This window comes from Macadamia integrifolia, chromosome 3 (assembly GCF_013358625.1).
Source record: "Macadamia integrifolia cultivar HAES 741 chromosome 3, SCU_Mint_v3, whole genome shotgun sequence".
Taxonomy (NCBI): Eukaryota; Viridiplantae; Streptophyta; class Magnoliopsida; order Proteales; family Proteaceae; genus Macadamia; species Macadamia integrifolia.
In genome coordinates, this window is record NC_056559.1 from 18,934,115 (window position 1) to 18,947,108 (window position 12,994).

At 32.9% G+C, this 12,994-nt stretch overlaps 1 pseudogene; it reads left to right on the top strand.

The window, feature by feature from the left end:
* The first annotated feature begins 1,380 nt into the window (after positions 1-1,380).
* LOC122074214 lies at positions 1,381-8,692 on the top strand (annotated as a pseudogene).
* Positions 8,693-12,994: the final 4,302 nt, after the last annotated feature.

Below are 12,994 nucleotides of genomic sequence, written 5' to 3' on the forward strand. Positions count from 1 at the left end.
TATAATTACATTATTTGGATCTTCATATATGTATAGAATATTTTGTAAGTTCAGCTTTTATTTTCCTTTCGTTTTTTTATAGACATGTATTGCAATTCATCCCTTGGTGTTCTTATGATGTGAAGTTATTTTCCTTTCCTTGCATTTTTCTCCAATATGTTAATTCTAAAATATTAACTGATTTTTTTGCATTTCCTTATATTTTTCTACAGAATATTAGTTCTAAAATATCAGTTGATTTATTTCATTTCATATTACTATGTTCTATTATCTCTATGTGTTCTTAATGAACATGGATTAAGCCATACATAACTATAGCTTCTTCCATTCTTTTTTTATTATTATTATTATTATTATTTATGAAATTTGTCTAATTATTGGTCTCGTAAATATTTTCAAATTTTGTCTATTGATTAACAGGTTCAACTACATCTAGCGGTGATATGGAGATTCCAAAATTGGTCTAAATATTTCTAGAACATATAAGGTGGAAATGGTTGATATTTAGCAGCTAACGTTTCCACAACACTTTTGGAAATGGCCTGCATGAGTTCAAAATGTGATAAAGCTAGTAGGATTTGTATTGGAATTGTCTAAACTAAGCCATGAAGTTACAAATAAAATAAAAGAAAATTTGAAAACATGGATGCTTTTGAAGAATCAAAGAATGATATGAGTATTTGGGTATTCATTTCGCAGCCTTCTGCAATCATTTTCCTTGACGGGTTTTCTGCTTCTTCTCACTTAATTTTCTTAATAGTTTTATCCATTTTATGGGCTTGCAAGAGACGCATGATGCCTACATTTGAAAATTCAAAACCAATGTTGAAGAATACATACTTTTTATACTATTGGTCAGCATTTATATCTTGCCTGGGTTTGGCTTTTTATGATCTTCTTCTATGCATTTTAAGCTACTTCTCGGGGTATAAACATGGTTGGTCTAATATAAATCTCGTTACCCAATTGGATTTTACATTCAAAACACTCACTTGGTTTGCGATCTCTGCTTACTTGCATGTCCAGTTTTCTCATTCAAGTGAGCATAGGTTTCCCATTTTACTAAGGATTTGGTGGACCTTCTACTTCCTGATGTCATGTTCCTATGTTGCTATACATCTTAGTTTTCATGGGAAATATTCATCCTTGCCATCCCTACTATGGGTCTCCGATGCTATTTCTATTATTGCTGGTCTAATTTTTTCTTACGCTGGGTTATTGTGCAAGGGGAAAGAAGATGAAGATTTTCATATTTTGGAACCTCTTTTGAAAAGTAGTTTTAAACCAAGCAATGGTGAAGAGAGACAAGGATCAAATTTCGGTGGAGACGTAACTCCTTATGCAAATGCAAATTTTATTAGTATTTTTACTTTCTCTTGGATGGCCCCTTTGCTTGCGCTTGGGAGTAAAAAAGCACTGAACCTTGAAGATGTTCCTCAACTTGCCAATTATGATAGTGCCAAAGTGGTATTTTCTCAATTTAGAAATAAACTTCAACCTGATGGTAATGATAGGAACAATGTTGGTCAAATTAGCATTCTGAAGCTGTTGAAGGCATTGATTTTCTCAATATGGAAAGAAATTCTATGGACGGCTCTATTCTCCATTATACACACATGGGCTTCTTATATTGGACCATACCTTATTGAAGCCTTAGTTCAGTATCTCAATAGCCATCACCAACTAAAATATAAAGGCTATATAATAGTGTTTATTTTCTTTCTTTCAAAGATCATAAGGAGCCTCGTGGAAAGGCACTTGTTCTTTCAATTATGAAAGATGGGAAATAGGGTCCGTGCTGCCTTGTTAGCAATAATATATAAGAAGGGTCTCAGACTTTCAAGCCAATCAAAGCGGGACCACACCAGTGGAGAAAACATTAATTTGATAACTGTTGATGTTGAAAGGATTGGCTTCTTTAGTTGGTACTTGCACGATATATGGAGAGTGCCGCTTCAAATTGTTCTAGCATTGTTGATCTTATACATGAGACTTAGGCTCGCTTCACTTGTAGCTTTTGTTGCCACAATGATTTTGATGTTAGCAAATGTTCCACTCGGAAAACTTCAAGAAATTTTTCAAGAGAAATTGATGGATTCAAAGGATCTAAGGATGAAAGCAACATCTGAGGCACTGAGGAATATGAGGATTCTAAAGCTCCTGGGTTGGGAGATGAAGTTTTTGACTAAGATTATTGAGCTCAGGAAGTTAGAAACAAGATGGCTAAAAAGATTACTTTATACATCAGCTCTTACTGGATCTGTTTACATGTCTGCCCCTATGTTTGTATCTATGGTTACTTTTGGGTTCTGTGTGCTTATGGGAATTCCTCTAGAGTCGGGGAAGATTCTAACAGCACTTGTAACATTTGAGATATTACAAGGGCCCATTTATAATCTTCCCGACACAATCTCTATGGTAGTGCAAACTAAACTTTCCCTTGACAGGATAGTCTCATTTCTTTGTCTCGATGATCTTCATTCGAATACAGTACAAAAGCTTTCAAGAGATTCTACTGAAGTTGCAATTGAGATAGTTAATGGGAATTTCTCTTGGGACCTTCAATCCCCTAATTTTACTCTAAAAGATCTTAATTTTCGAGTGTGCCATGGTATGAGAGTGGCTGTTTGTGGTTCCATTGGATCAGCAAAGTCAAGCCTAATTTTATCCATATTGGGAGAAGTGCCAAAGGTATCTGGAGCCATTAAATTGAATGGGACAAAGGCATATGTTCCACAATCACCTTGGATACAAAGTGGCAAGATAGTAGATAATATATTATTTGGTAAAGAAATGGACAAGGAAAGGTACGAGATGATCTTTGAAGCATGTTCATTGAAAAAAGACATAGAATTATTATCCTTTGGGGACCAAACTATCATAGGGGATAGAGGAGTTAACCTCAGCGGTGGGCAAAAACAAAGAATCCAGATTGCACGTGCTTTGTACTATGATGCTGATATTTATCTACTTGATGATCCTTTTAGCGCTGTGGATGCTCATACAGGAACTCATCTATTTAAGGTAATTACTATTGACCTCCACTTCCAAAGCTTTGCTTGATGAAATTGATATGAAGTAACACATCTCTTTTCTTAAATCACAATTTTGTTCACTAAAACTAAGTTTGATGTAGAAATCGATTTAAGAGAATGAAATAAAGGTTTTCTAAAATAAAAAGACATATAAACAAATGATATTTTGTGACGTATATTATTACATAAAGGGATTTCCTTATTCAAACCCCTCAAGATAACAAATAATTTGTAACCTTATCTCCCCCCCCCCACCCCCATTTAATATAACATGCAATTTTTTTTTTTTTTTTTTTTTTTTGATGAGGGTAAATATTATCATTTCATATGTAAATTCAAATAATGTATATGAAAATGACACCTTTTGATAATGACATAATAATATATCACAAATTATTTTTGAAAACTCTTTCATACCCTTAGCTTAAAAGAACTTTTGGGATTGAATAAGATAAGAGGCAATAAAAAATAAATAATAAATATATATATATATATATACACACATACACACACACATTTAGAGGTGTTATTCAAACACACTCTTACACAAAACATATTTTTTGATGCTTCTTATCATTTTAAAATTTAAAATTTTTATGTATAACTCTTTGGCTCTTTATGTAACCAAAAGTATTTTTGAGTGTCAATATATGAACATCTAAATTTTTATGACAGGAATGCTTGCTGGGAATGTTGGGTTCAAAAACAGTAATTTATGTTACCCACCAATTAGAGTTTTTACCTTTTGCTGATCTTATTCTGGTGAGTGTTTCTTTCTTGATTTCAAGTCCCTCGACTTTGTTTGAGAGTGATAATTTAACTTCTCTTGTCTGATAGGTTATGAGAGATGGAAAGATTACTCAAGCAGGAAAGTATGAAGAAATTCTTAGTTCGGGAACTGATTTTATGAATTTAGTAGGTCCACATAAGAAAGCTTTGGCAGAACTCAATTCAGTTAAATGTGGAGGTACTTTGGATAATTTAGATAATGGTGAGAAAATAAATGATAATATACTATATCGTGAGAATTCTATCCAAGATGATAAGGAAAAGGAATCCAAAAACTACGAAACAGAAAAACTGATTGAGCCAAAAGGCCAGCTTGTCCAAGAAGAAAAGAGAGAAAAAGGCGGAGTTAGTTTTTCATTCTACTGGAAGTATATTACCACTGCATATAAAGGGGCTTTTGTACCATTGATATTGTTAGCAGAAATTCTTTTTCAGGTTCTCCGAATAATCAGCAGTTACTGGATGGTGTTGGCTATTCCCATTTCAGAGGATATAAGACCCCATATTAGAGGATCTAGTGCGATCTTTGTTTACGTTTCTTTGACCCTTGGAAGCACTCTTTGTGAACTTGTAAGGACCATGCTCATTGTAACTACTGGATATAAGACAGCCACTCTACTCTTCAACAAAATGCATTTATGCATTTTTCGTGCTCCTTTGTCATTTTTTGATTCTACTCCAAGTGGAAGGATTATAAATCGGGTTAGTAAATATTCTTAATAGTCTTTGGATCCAAATGATGTTTTTTATTCAACATAAAATATAGTATAATTCCAAAAACAATTATTTTCATATATAGGCATCCTTAGATCAAAGTGCAGTTGATACCTATATTCCACGCCAAATGGAAGAACTTCTTATCTCAATCATAAGATTCCTCGGAACTATTACAGTAATGTCACAGATTTCATGGCAAATGTTAATAGTTTTTATTCCATTGTCCGTGACATGCATTTGGTACCAGGTAAGTCTATGGATACTTCCCTTTCTCATGATCAAATTAAACTCAATCATATTTTCACCATGGTTAACATTTTCTTTGATAAATGAATCTTGAATTTGCATTGAACATACTGAAATTGCTTTAATGGTGGATGCATATATGCTAGGGTGTGAAAGTGTTGATTTATACCTTATTTGTTTTCTTTCTCTCACCAAATTCTTTTGAAAATAATTGACCAAACAAGGTTAATTTTATCAAAATGCAAATTACATCAAAAGCAATGTGGTTGCGCTTTTGATATGCATAAAATATTCTCGTTATGTATGAATAACATAGTATAATATATGTCCTATTAGCTCTGTCAGTAGCTCTATCGATTAGATCTCATATAAAAATAATCTAATAATAAATAGAAGTTAATGATAATAAATTACATAATCAATTTATAATTATGAAAATAAACTACTAGATAATTTTATAATGGTAAATTGATATATGATTTCAAATTTGTTAATGCTAATTTAATGAGTAATTTTCAATAACCAAAGACTAAGGAGTAAAGGAAAATGTCCATTGTAATTCCTTGTCTTGGTATTCCAAACAATTTTAGGTCATATGGTGGGAAACTATAATTAAACTAGCCATTGAATAGTTGTTGCTTGTTCGGATTATTCTTGTGTCAAAATTTGGACTCTATCTCTATTATATAGCCCGCCATGTGTGGACTTCTACCCCTATATATTCAATTGTTGAATTAAAATTGTGAAAAGTTGTAAAATTTGAATTCTTAACCAATTACAGTTCAGATTAAATAGACTAATAGATAGTGATTTGAAAATCTACAATGAAAAAATTTGAGCTCCGATTAAATCATATGATAGATATTTGGGTAGTCAAAGGTTATTTATTTACCAAAAAAATAAGAGAATATTATCTAGGTGGAACACCTAGGAACCAGTGCCGCATTATTAATTAGTTGACAATTTTCAATGAAAAATCTTCTTCTTCTTTTTTCTGACCTCCCCTCTTTTCTAAATCTTTCCTTCACATCCCTCTTTCTTTCCCTAGTGAAGCTGGTGAGCTACACTAAGTTATTGCACTTTGCCTAAATGAAGTACCTAGGCTACACCAAGCTATATTTTTGCTCTAACATGTACATTGAACTAATTTTGGAAAAAAGTGAATATGGCCATATTATCAAATCCATGATTAGAAAGTTTAGAGTTGATAAATATTTTGATATAAACACAAGGAGTTATTAATTGAATAAGAAATTTAATAACATGATTACAAATTTTGGTTAAGATAGATAGAGAGAGAGAGAGAGAATGGATACCACAAAAATTCAGACAGAAGTTTCATTCATGTTTGGTTGCAATTTATATAGGAAGTTAAGTGTAGAGATTTTAGGATACAATAGACATACTAACAAAATATATGATTCAGTTAAAATCTAATAAAAAAAGAATAGAGTAAACATTCAAACTAGAACAATTAAATTAAACGAAATAGAATGATATATTTTCATATAGTTTCATCCATGATGATAGTCTCATTATCATCCATTTAAAGGTAATAAACTATAAAAAAGAAACCCCTCATAAATAAAGGTCACATCATTTTCTTAGTAATTGTACATTGATTACGCATTTTTGTACATTGTACCTATTTTATTTTTTGTATAAACATTGTCTTGTAGAAATACTATATATCTGTAGCACGAGAACTTTCACGCCTGGTTGGAGTATGTCAAGCTCCAATTATACAACATTTTACAGAATCTAGTTTGGGTTCAACCACAATCAGGTGCTTCGATCAAGAAGAGAGATTTATGGACACAAACCTCAAGCTGGTGGATGGGTATTTTCGGCCTAAATTCCATCTCTCTGGTGCAACAGAGTGGGTATGCTTCCGCATGGATATCTTGGCATCAATCACATATGCCGTCTCTTTAGTTTTCTTAATCTCAGTATTAAAGGAAGTACTTAATCCTGGTAAAGAGTTGAACTTGGGATATTATAAAATTATCTTTTAGGAAAACAATGTTAATTGCTCACATAAAAGCATGAATTTGAATTTATTTATTTTCTTTTCACCTTTGAAGGTGTGTTGGGCTTAGCAGTCACATATGGGCTTGCTTTTAGTATGCATGGCGTCGTATGGGATCTCAGCAGTCTTGAGAACAAAATCATATCTGTTGAGAGAATACTACAATATGCATGCATCCCTAGTGAACCCCCTCTACTGATTGAAGAAAATATGCCAGATCATGAATGGCCATCACAAGGGAAAGTTGATATTATTGATCTGCAGGTAATCTTCAATATAGTTTCCTCGAGTCCCTATACTTATTTCCTTATTTTATTGAAATGTTGTTGAAAGATTTTTCATACTCCTATGAAAATGGTGATAAGCTTTATAATTTGATTCAAATATATATATGTATAGGTTCGATATGCCCCACATCTTCCGTTTATCTTGCGAGGTCTCACATGTACTTTTCTTGGAGGGATGAAGATTGGTATCGTTGGACGAACAGGAAGTGGTAAATCAACACTCGTACAAACTCTTTTTCGTATGCTTGAACCTACAGCTGGTCAAATTTGGATAGATGATATCAACATCTCAAGTATTGGCCTTCATAACTTGCGATCAAGACTAAGCATCATCCCACAAGATCCAACAATGTTTGAAGGGACTCTAAGAAGCAATCTTGACCCCCTTGAAGAATACACTGATGAAGAGATCTGGGAGGTATTTTTTTTATTTATATTTGATAAATAATCTTAAATCAGCGACAAGGATAAAATAAACATATATATCTTCTTCTTACTAATAACTACCAAACAAACACATCGCAATTAATTGGGATGGATATGCATCTTTATATATTCATTTATTGTGGTCGTTTTTCTTTTATTTTTTTCTCATTTTTTAAATCCTTTCTGCTAAGATATTGAAATTATTTTACTAGTCGTGTTGATCACCTTTGATCTAAGCTTGGCCAAAGGAATTCTTATAATTGGGACCTACGAAGTGTATTGCCTTTACTGTCATAGTGTTCATTTCCATTTGGCACCTCCTTACTTGTATATTTCATCTTAGATAATCTTTAGAATTTTCTGTGTCATCTTGAATAATCAAGCAAGGTGGTAAGTTGACATAAACTTTTTGATGTTATAGGCTTTAGATAGATGTCAGCTCGGTGATGAAGTTAGAAAAAAGGAAGGGAAGCTTGATTCTACAGGTTAATTTCTTCTCATATTTTTTCTATACTAAAATTTCAACATCAATTTATCCAAACACATGTGCACATCCTTCCAAAATTCTTATTATATGATATATCTAACTTCTAGAGAACAGCCTAACCTGACTAGCCCCCAACCTTTTTATGATACAAAGTATCTGAAAAAAAAATGTTAATGAAAATAAGAACCCTAATAGCTAATCCATTTTCATATGTTGTTTGTTGCAGTGACTGAGAATGGAGAAAATTGGAGCATGGGTCAAAAGCAATTAGTCTGTTTAGGGAGAGTATTACTCAAACGGAGTAAAGTGGTAATACTCGATGAAGCTACTGCATCAATGGATACTGCAACGGACTATTTAATTCAGCAAACACTTAGGAAATACTTCTCAGGATCTACTATCATCACAATTGCACATCGGATAACATCAATTCTTGATATTGATAGGGTCCTCGTCCTCGACAATGGTTAGTAGCTAGTAATAAAAAGTACTACAATCAAATGGGTTCAGCTAAGTTTGGAAATACATCTTCTCATCCTTTTCTGGTGATTGACATGTTTTCTTTTCTTAAACAGGACTTGTAATGGAATATGATTCTCCAAACAAATTGCTAGAGATCAAGTCCTCATCATTTGCAAAGCTTGTTAAGGAGTATACTGAAAGATGTAGTTCCTAGTTTTTGAAAGGCTAAATAATTGAGTTTTAAATGTTTAGTTGCAAGCATGTTACATAAGATTGAGGTGCATTACATTTTGAATGTGCCAAATTAGGAGTATATAGTGGAATAAATATTAAGGCTGCATGTAACCATTTGACATGGCATTGGCATTGGCATTGGCATTTAGTTGAAGTATTGAAAATAGAAAGGAAGATGAGAGGGGGGGGGGGCTCTTCATGCATTGCCATATAAATTAGACCTCCACAAATATCAATCATGTGCGTGGAATATTGAATAGAGCTGAAATTTTAGAGCCCAAGGTGCCACCCTCACATGCCAAGTTTTAGCCAAAATGAAGTTGGCCAAATGGAAAAATAAAGCTTTGAAAATGTAGTGAAGAATGTAATTCTTTAAGAAGAAATAGAAAAAAAAATTTCAAGCAAAGTACATATAACTAATATAGAATGAAATAATCAGGAGCAATAGTCAATAAAGCTAATTCAAAGAACAAAATAACTTTAACCTCCATATCCACCTTTCGGCGTTGCCATCAGCAGATAAGAAGTTCAAACAAACATATAAACACCTCAATTAATTAAACCGAGGCTTCTCTAGAGAATTCCAGTGAATATCTTCCATAAAAAATTGAGGAGGCTCCTCCCACAATGCTAAAGCCAGTGAGGACGTTGCATGTTTTGCCAAAGAATCAGCCACCGAGTTAACTTCACGATAACAGTGTGTTATTATTATGGATAGAGATCTTTGTGGACATCTTATCTCATCCATGGCTATACATAACTGTTGTATTTTGAATTTGAATTTTTATATTGTTTCCTTATGAGATTGCAAGGAAACAATTCAGAAATTCAAATTCAAAATACAAGGAAACAACTCAAAAATTCAAATTCAAAATATAGTAGTTATGTACAGTAATGGATGAGATAAGATGTCCGCATAGATCTCTATCCATAATAGTTATACTCCAAGAGATCCTGTCCAGATAGCTCTTAGAATAAAACCATCGTTGAAAGAAACACCATGGTATGGATTCCCATTTACACCACACCATCGAAGTAGAATCATTTCAACCCAAATCCAAGCCATATCCCACAGCATAGAGATCCTAATAGCTTCAAAGAATGAAGCAAATCTGTCAAAAAAAACTTTGAGAAAATAACATCATAAGTAGAAAAACAGCAAGGTGGAGAATCCAGATGGTCACGAAAAATCCGTCCACACTACAATGACTAGGGTTTCTCAAAGAGCACCCATCAATGCCAATCTTGGCACACCCCGCCCGTGGCCAACTCCAAAATAATTCAGTTATTTTTTTAAGATGAAATAACTAACCTCATAAGTTGAAAAAAAAAAAAAAGAAATTTGAGATTTACAAATCCATCATTGTTTTCTCCAGAACTAGGGTTAACAAAGAAACATCATGAAGATCATTTAATACTGCCTTAACCATCAAGCTAGGACTCCTATTGCAATTATCAAATCAACGCTGGTTTCTTTCCATCTAAGAAGCCAGCCAATTCTTTGTCAAAGGGGAATCATTAAACTTATGCTTCCACCAAGAGAATAGTTCCTGAATAGAAAGAACTAATCCATAGAAGATCAAATACCCTTTGGAACTCCGACCAAACCATCATAACCTGTTGACACTCCAAGAAAATATGAGAAAAGACTTTGACCCTGAGTGGCACCAATAACATCAAGAGGCCATATGGACAGCTCGCTTCATCACATTCACATAAGTTGATGGGCTCCCTACGCTAGCCTCCACCCAAACAAGGATATGTGCGGCGAGAAACCATTAGAGCAAACCAAAATACCAAATTAGACTATACCTGATTCTTGCTAAGTATACATTCCCAAGCCGAGATAACTGGATATATGGAAAGGTATATGCTTGAATATGCTAATATATGAAAAAGTATATGCTTGAATCTTAGTCTAAAAAGTGACGTGGACAACTTAGACAATTTCTTAAATATCCATATGGTGTGAAATGATACTTCAACCTTTCATGTAGCAAAACTTGGTGCTAGTCTAGAGATACTCTTTAAAGCTTGTCAGTCAATAAATTTTTGCCGCCAAGCTTCTAAATCAGAAAAATTGTATGTTTCTACAATAGACATATATTAATTTATCTATTAGCAAAATTTCCTTGAATAACAATTGTTTTTCTTTTCAATGCCTAAATATCTCTTACCAATTCTTGGTATGATTAAATATCTCCTCCCAAACCTTTCATTCCATGGTCATGCAGTCTGTTCTTAAAACTGCAAACTTAGATCCTAGAGTTACAATTTGAATTGTTCCTATAGCCAACCATGTGGGAGGTTATTCTAACATCGAAAATGTATGGGTGAGGTTCTTCACAAAAAAGAATTTTTGTTAGTTAAATATCACTTCAAGACATTGACTTTTTAATTGATGTGCTATTTATATTTAACATCTCATATTTTTATAAGTTAAGAATGTAAAAGGACATCAGTGATTAGGTCCCTTTTGTTGAATGCGCTTTTTTGGAGTATGGATTAGGTTTACGTACGATTCTGATCCACACAAATGGAATCCATAATTGGGGTGCATTCCATTTATGAATCAGATTCATTGTGGATTCCATTCATGTGGATAAGTATCGTTTGAAAACCTAATCCGAACGACTCTTTAGTGAGTGTAATTGTAAAAGATAATTTTGTAATTTGGTTATTATCTATACTTCCTTAGTAATTTTTTTGGACAATAAATGGCTTTCCTTTTTTGTGCATAGGGGGATATATATATATATATAGATATAGATATATATATATATATATTTTTTTTTAATAGGAAGACTTTGATAGTTGGAAACATGAAAATCCTTGGGAATAGGTAAATATATTATCCTGGCCTCTCTCAACCCGTATAGTGAGGCCTACCAATCACAAAAAAATTTATTGAAATGGTTGATAATTACACAACATATAAGGAAATAAAATAAGGAATCAAATGGGAAAGGAGATAAAATAGGAAAATAAAATAATAAAGAATTATAAATAGCTCTATCGATGAAGTTATTGCATCCCGGCTTTATGGAGAAAGCCGTGCCTCCTTCTCTTAAGAGAGATTATAGGAATCAAATAACCAAATTGTCATTCCATCTTCTACCTATTTCATAAGATTACAAATATTTACAAGCAGTTTTAACTTGCTATAACTTCTATTATCTACGTACATCACTAACAACTTCACATCACCTATAATTTGGATGACTACTAAATAAGATAATTTTTTAATTTGGTACTTGGGTTGATGTTTTTGTTCTTTTTCTTGTTGTTGGTATGAGGCCTCTTGATGACATTTTAGCCTTGTAATTTTCTTTTCTTTTCTTTCTGTAGTATTTTAATATATTTAATTATTCATCCAAAAAAAAAATTAAATAAAATATATAACTACTTGGCACCTTAAGCACAACCCAAACTGTCCCATGTATACACTAATACACATAACAGTCTCTTCTCTACATTTACATAATATTTATCACGTGGGGAACTCTTTATTGAAATTGATTATTTGGACAGGAAGTCGGACTTCAGATTATTAGTCACATGACAAAAAGGAAATTGCAGTGTCTGTCAAAGTTGAGTTGTCAAGCCATTTTTGTGATTATGTTTCCACGTGGAAAGAGCAGATTAGGCTAAAACTTTCCAAAGGATGCGTGATAATGCGGAGATAAAGCTAGCGCACCAAAATTATGTTCTAAATGAGCTACCTTGTGAGAGCAGCAATTTCCTCCATCACCTAAATTTCTGTTATGTGGTAAATAAAGTGAAAATCTAAATTTGTGGGCAGGTTCCCTACTTGAATGTCAAGTTTGACCTTAAAAAAAAATTAAAAAAAAAAATTTTAAAAAGGTCAAATTTGAGATTTATTGGATATAACCACATGGCAGGATAAGGTTTTATATGTCCACTAAATTGTCAAAATTTGTGAAAATAACTAAAACAAATGAATACTTTAGAGTAAAAGGGAAAATGCAAACACCAAATCATCGGTCAAAAGAGGAAAGGATACAGATCCATTTCAAAATAATCAGCTAATAAACACAGAGGGAGGAAGAGAGAGATAGAGACACATACCAGCCTCTTCCCTAAATACAAATTCCTTGTCTTTAGTTGGTTTTTTTTTATTTTAATAACATGTTTCTAGTGATTTTTAAATGGTTTTGCTGCACATGGTGACAATTCATGAAGAGCATTGAACCATGATCAAAGGGAATCTAATCTCCTCACAACTCCCATGCTCCAACTTGGTGCAGTTTTTTTTTTTTTT